This window comes from Mus caroli, unplaced genomic scaffold, assembly GCF_900094665.2.
Source record: "Mus caroli unplaced genomic scaffold, CAROLI_EIJ_v1.1 scaffold_13541_1, whole genome shotgun sequence".
Taxonomy (NCBI): Eukaryota; Metazoa; Chordata; class Mammalia; order Rodentia; family Muridae; genus Mus; species Mus caroli.
The window spans coordinates 17415-24745 of NW_018389161.1; the positions used below are offsets into that span (position 1 = coordinate 17415).

The 7331-nt window shown below is 42.2% G+C and overlaps 1 pseudogene; it reads right to left on the minus strand.

Annotated features, from left to right (window-relative positions):
- LOC110287971 overlaps positions 1–4605 on the minus strand; it is a 12450-nt pseudogene extending 7845 nt beyond the window's left edge.
- Positions 4606–7331: the final 2726 nt, after the last annotated feature.

Sequence of the window (7331 nt, forward strand, 5' to 3'; positions counted from 1 at the left end):
AAGTTTATTAGGGAAAAAAGGAGGACATAGGCAAAGGCATGGACATCTTGGAGAGGTCAGAGCAGTCATGAACATGAGCCTTGCAAGAGAGGGAGGAGAAGAGAAACAGAGCAAAGGGAAAGGAGGGAAATGGTAGAGAAAAGGACCAGGTCACCAAAATGGCCCAATTACATCAGGAAGAGCTGTACAGAGAATGGCAGTTCAATCACTATGTTGGGGGTGTGTTAAGACAGCCCTATCCTCTAACAGGTAGACTCTGAGGGATTCTGGGAGAACCTCAAGACCAGGTCCTCTTTGACTTGTTAAATAGGTCATTTGTCCCAGGGTTTGAAGCTGAATAGTAGGGAGGGATGAGAAGGTAGAAAAGATTTATGTAAAATCTCAAAAATCATTTTAAAGTTGAGATCGGCTTTGTGGGTCAATATTCTCTAGGGCGTAGACATAAGTATTAGAGCACACCAGGTATTACTCTCGTATATTTTCTCTCTGATTCTGCATTTTCAGACAGGAGTAATAACATTCCTGTTAGGAAGAGCCACACCAGTCTGTCCATATCTTCTGTATTGGTTAACTTGCTGAAACTCCAGAATTTTGGTTTCTAAAAATGAGTTCAGTTCTTTACCCAGAGTTTTGATTGCCCATGTTTATGAAACTGACAAATTTGCCAGTCAGGACTTTTAACGATTATCAAACTTTGATGATCTGACTACTCATTGCGAATGACAACCAAATATTGAGAAACATGAAGCTCCCCTCCTTGTCCCCCCATCCCTCTCTGTGCTGTGAATACGGCAGCATCAGAGTTGGTCAGTGAAGTCAATTCTGTCTCTAGTGCCATTTCATTTTAAATGCCCAATAAAAGGGATGGAAGTCAGAGGACCCTCACACACTGGTCTCTNTTCCATTTCACTGATTAGTAAAGGTTAAGCCTGAAAGAGATGCAGGAATGCCTTCAAGTCACTGGACCACACAGGCAGCATGAGGTATACAATGGTACAATGCAACTGTTAATTCCAAGCATGAGGGAAGCCAAAGATTTAGAAAGTATTATTCTAATGAGAAACCAATATTAAAGCACTTTAAGAAAAGAATGAAATTCTTCTCCTTCTTCTTCTCCTCCTCCTCCTCCTCCTCCTCCTTCTTCTTCTTCTTCTTCTGTTTTTGTTTTGTTTTTTTGTTTTTTGTTTTTTCAAGACAGGGTTTCTCTGTATAGCCCTGGCTGTCCAGGAACTCACTTTGTAGACCAGGGTGGCCTCTAACTCAAATAACCACCTGCCTGTGCCTCCCAAGTGTTGGGATTAAAGGCGTGTGCACCACAACTGCCCGCTTAGGAATAAAATTCTTAAAGACTAGGAAACGCAGACACAGGGAAGCAGAGAGGCAGAGAGGTAGAGAGGCAGAGAGGCAGAGAGGCAGAGAGGCAGAGGGGCAGAGGGGCAAAGAGGCAGAGGCAGAGGCAGAGGCAGGCAGAACTCTCATAGTTCAAGGCCAGCCTGGTAGAGGGCACAAGTTCTAGGACCACAAGCTCATCACTCAGAAAAACCAGTTTTGAAAAATAGACACCCCAAAAACTTAGTCAGTATGGCCATGGTACCAAAAGCAATCTACAAATTCAATGCAATTCTACTCAAAATACAAAAACAATTTTCTACAGACATTGAAGTTGCAATTCTCAGGCTGGAGAGATAGCTCAGCATTTAAGATNATTGACTGTTCTTCCAGAGGTCCTGAGTTCAAATCCCATGAACCACATAATGGCTTACAACCATCTGTAGTGAGATCTGAAGCCCTTTTCTGGTGTGCCTGAAGACAGCTAGAGTGTAGTTATATATATGTATATATATATATATATATATAATAAATCTTAAAAAAGTAGAAAGAGGAATTCTCTACCTCAAATGGAAGAACAAACACTCCCAGGATAGCCAAAACAATCCTGAACCATAAAAGAACTTCGGGAGGCATCACAATTCCTGATCTCAAGCTGTACTACATAGCAATAGTGATAAAAACCAAACGGTATCAGTAGAGACAGGTAGATCAATCTAATAGAATCGAATACCCAGAAATGAACTCATACACCTATGGACACTTCTTAGGCTGCCTGCTTGGTGGCTCAGTGTTTTGAGAGATCTCCAGGTCTAGGTCAATTGAGACTACTGGTCTTTCCGTGGGGCCATCTTCCTCCTCAGATTTTTCCAGCTTTCCCAAATTCAGCCACGGGGGTCCCCGGGCTTCTGTCCATTGGCTGGGTGCTAGTATCTGCATCTGATCCTTTCAGCTGCTTGTTGGGCTTCTCAGAGGGCAACCATGCTATATTCCTGTCTGCAAGCACATCACAGCACCATTAACAATGTCAGGACCCTGGACCCCCTTGAGCTGGACCCCAATTTGGGCCTGTCACTAGATATCCTTTCTCTCATGCTCTTCTTCATCATTTTGTCCCAGCAGTTTCATCAGACAGGAACTATCCTGGGTCAGAGCTTTTGACTGTGGGAACAAAACCCCATCCCTCCACATGATGTCATGTCCTTCCACTGGAAGTAGACTCTACATATAACCACTCCCCACTGTAGAGCACTTCATCCAAGATCTCTCTCTTTGAATCCTGAGAGTCTTTCATCTTCTATGTCACCAGTACGTTCTAGAGTGTGCCCCTACCTCCAGAGGTTAGCTGTTTCCATTCTTTCCACTGGCCCTCAGGGCTTCAGTCCTGTTCCCCAAACCCAATACCTGATCATTTTCCCTATTTCCCTCATTGTGCCCTCTCCCAACCAGGTCATTCCCTTACCCTTACCCCCATAATTGCTTTCTTTTCCCACCCTAGTGGGTTTGAGGCAAACTCACTTGGGTCCTAATGCTTGGTAACCTTCTTGAGTCCTGTGTGTTGTGTTTTGGGTATTCTGAATTTTGGTTAATATCTAATGAGTAGTGAGTACATAACTTTTGGACCTGAGTTACCTCACTCTGTTGTGAATTCTCTGTTTAGTTCTAAGGCCATATTTTGATTGGCTTGTTCAGTTTTTTGGTGGTTAGCTTTTTGAATTTTTTATATATTTTGGATATCAAGCTTCTACTAGATGTGGGTGAAGATTTTTTTCTCAATCTGTAGGTTGCTGCTTTGTCATATTGACTATATCATTGCCTTACAGGATCTTTCCAGTTTCATAAGGTACCATTTATCAATTCTAGATCTTAGAGCATGAGCCGTTAGAATTCTTTTTAAGAAATTTCCCTCCGTGGCAATAAATATTAGGCTCTTTCTCCCTTTCTCTTCTAATTAATTCATTGTATCTGGTTTTATATTGAGGTCATTGATCCACTTGGACTTAAGCTTTGTGCAATGTGATAAGTATAGATCTATATTCATTTTTCCACATACAGACTAGCAGTTAGACCAGCACCATCTAGTGGTTCTCAGGACTTAAGTACTGTTTCCCCTCTCTCAAAACCTGATCATGTTCCCTACTTCCCCTTTCTGTCCCCACTCCCTCTGCCCCTTCCCCCACTGTGATTGCTTTCTTTTCCCTCCCAAGTGGGATTGATGCAACCACACATGCATCCTTCAGCTACTTCTCCCACTTGCAAAAGTGCTTCATGCTTTAATGAGGAACATGATGTTGGGGCACAAAGGTCCTTTCATCCACAGATCACCAGAGAAAACCAGGAATCTTAAATATACAGAGGCCCGCACTCAACTGAAGAAAATAAAGGGCTGGAGAGATGGCTCAGTGGTTAAGAGCACCAACTGCTCTTCAAAAGGTCCTGAGTTCATATCCCAGCAAACACATGGTGGCTCACAACCATCCATAATGAGATCTGATGCCCTCTTCTGGTGCATCTGAAGACAGCTATAGTGTACTTACATATAATAATAAATAAATCTTAAAAAAGAAAAAGAAATGAAAATACCTACATACAACCTAAAAGTCTGGAAGTGGATTTTCTTTCTTTTTAGAGCAAGCGGGGCTAGAGCAAGCAGAGGTCCTGAGTTCAATTCCCAGCAACCACATGGTAGCTCAGAACCATCTGTACAGCTACAGTGTACTCATTCATATACATTGAATAAATAAATAAATAAATCTTAAAAAAAAAGCAACCTTGGGGAGTAAAACACCTCAAAAGTTTAGAGAGCTGTCAGGACGGCTCAGCAGGTAAGAGCACTGACTCTCCTGCAGAAGGTCCTGAGTACAAACCCCAGCAACCACATGGTGGCTCACAACCACCTGTAATGAGATCTGATGCACTTTGTGGTGCATCTGAAGACAGCTACTGTGTACTTAGGTATAATAATTAAATCTTTTAAAAAATTTTTAGAGAATTGAAATTTCCTCTAGAGCACCCAGTTTTCTTCATTGCCAGCATATAAGGCTGCACATCACTATGTGTAACTCCAGCTTCAGGAATTCTCACAACATCTCCTGGTCTTCCTGGATCAGGAATGAATGGAGTACAAAAACACACATAGACAAACACTCATACACAAAAATATAATGACCAAATTTATTTTTGTAAAAAAAAAAATAGATAACTTACACCATAAAACTTACTTCTCAAGTTGGGTCTGGTAAGGAATTTCTTCCATGGGTTGTCAGGATTAATATACTAACAATGGCCATCTTNCTGAAAGCAATATACAGATTCAATGCAATCCCCATCAAAATTTCAAATCAATTCTTCATAGCGTTATATAGAGCAATTCTCAAATTCATCTGGAATAACTAAAAACCCAGGATAGCAAAAACTATTCTCAACAATAAAGGAACTTCTAGGGGAATCAGCATCCCAGCTTTCAAGCTGTACTACAGAGCTATAGTGATAAAAACTCCATGGTACTGGTACAGTGACAGACAGCTAGATCAATGGAATAGAATTGAAGACCCAGAAATGAACCCACACACCTACAGTCACTTGATCTTTGACAAAGGAGCTAAAACCATCCAGTGATAAAAAGACAGCATTTCCAACAAATGGTGCTGGTTCAACTGGCCTTCAAGATGTTGAAGAATGCAAGTTGATCCATTCTTATCTCCTTGTAAAGCTCATGTCCAAGTGGATCAAGGACCTCCACATAAATCCAGATACAAGATCAAGTATTGACAAATGGGACCTCATAAAATTGCAAAGCTTCTGTAAGGCAAAGGACACTGTCAATAGAACAAAACAGCAACCAACAGATTGGGAAAAGATCTTTACGAATCTTACATCTGATAGAGGGGTAATATCCAATATAAACAAAGTTCTCAATAAGTTAGACTGACAAAAAAAAAAAAAAAAAAAAGGCAGGCGTGGTGGCGCACGCCTTTAATCCTAGCACTCTGGAGGCAGTGGCAGGCGGATTTCTGAGTTCGAGGCCAGCCTGGTCCACAAAGTGAGTTTCAGGACAGCCAGCGTTGTACAGAGAAACCCTGTCTCAAACAAACAAACAAACAAACAAACAAACAAAAACAAAAATAAAAATAAAAATAAAAACAACTCAGGTTACAGCATATGCTAGAGAGGATGTGGAGAAAGAGGAAAACTCTTCCATTGCTTTGGGATTGCAATCTGGTAAAACCACTCCAGAAATCAACCTCATGTATCCTCAGAAAATTGGGCATAGTATTACCTGAGGACCCAGCTATACCATATACCCAGAAGATGCTCCAACATGTAATAAGGATACATCCTCCACTATGTTCATAGCAGCCATATTTATAAAAGCGAGAAGCTGGAAGCAACCCAGACGTCCCTCAACAGAGAAATGGATACATGGTATGTGGTACGTTTACACAATGGAGTACTACTCAGTCATTAAAAACAATGAATTCATGATATTTTCAGCCAAATGGATGGAACTTGAGAATATCTTCCTGAGTGAGGTGACTCAGTCACAAAGGCACAAACATGGTATGTACTCACTGATAAGTGGATAATAGCCAAAAAGTTCAGAATATCAAGATTCAATTCACAGACCCTATGAAGCCTAAGAAGAAGGAAGACCAAACTGTCAATGCTTCAGTGCTTATTAGAAGGGGGAACATAATACTCACAGGAGGAAATATGAAATGGTTAGCTCAGGAACTTTGGGAAGGTCATGAAATGCTTGCCTCTCTGTGAGAGAGCGGCTAATTAGCATTGCTCAGACCAAGGTGTGGGAACCCACCTTTGGGTGGTGACACATTCCACAGGATGGACTGTTGCCCACCTTCAGACAAGGGAACTCCTTGTCACCGAATTCCCTAAAGACCAATCAGTTTAAAGGTTGCACTGTTCTGCCAATCACATTGTGCCTAATTGTTGATGCTCTATTGTGTGCCTGGGAACTGCATCAAAACTCTGTATGAGTGCCAGGTGTTGCTGCCTCTCCTTCAGGTCTGGGACTAATCCAGAGTACTGCAAGAATAAATTTCTCTTGCTGTTTGAACATGTTTCATTCAGGGGGTCCATGCTTAGGATTCCCGGAGTCTTACAAAAATGTGGAGCGGAGACTGAAGGAAAGGCCATACAGAAACTGCCCCACCTGGGGATCCATCCAATATACAACCACCAAACCCAGATGCTATTGTGGATACCTGGAAGTGCTTGCTAATAGAAGCCTGATATGGTTGTCTCCTGAGAGGCTCTTCCAGACTTTGACAAAAACAGACAAGGAAGCTCCTAGGCAATCACTGGACTGAGCTCAGGGGTGAGATGGAGGAGATGGAGAAGGGATTGAAGGATCTGAGGGTGTTTGCAGTCCCATGGCCAGATCCCCAGAGCTCTTGGGGACAGGAACACCAAGTAAAGAATACACATGGTGATGGTCACACATGTGGCAGAAGATGGCCTTGTTGGCCATCAGTGGGAGCAGAGGCCCTCAGGGCAATGGTGTTCAATGCCCCAATGGAGGGGAATGCCAGGGCGGGAGGATGGGAGTAGGTGGATCGGGGAGCACCCTCACAGAGTTGGGGGAGAGGGTAAACAGTAGGGGGATTCTAGAAGGAAGGTGTGGAGAGGGGAAATAAACAAAATATCCATAAAAAAAAAGAAATAGTAAGAGCTGAGTAAAAAAGAAAATTAGAGACCACATATCACACAAATTATTTCTCAAGCTGGGTATAGTAGAGAATCTCTACAGCCCCAGTACTGAGGCCAAATAAGCAGAAAGATCATTGTCAGTTTGAGAAAGGTGCTACATAGTACTAAAGTATAACAAAGTAAAAACAAAATTCTAGGACTTTAGGCCCACACTTGGGAATGTCACCTCTGTGACTCATTGCTCCAAGGTATGCTAATCATAAAACAGATAGCAACATTCCTCCACCCACCCGCTTCCTGGGTTCAAAGAGTGTTCATTCAAAGAAAGTCAC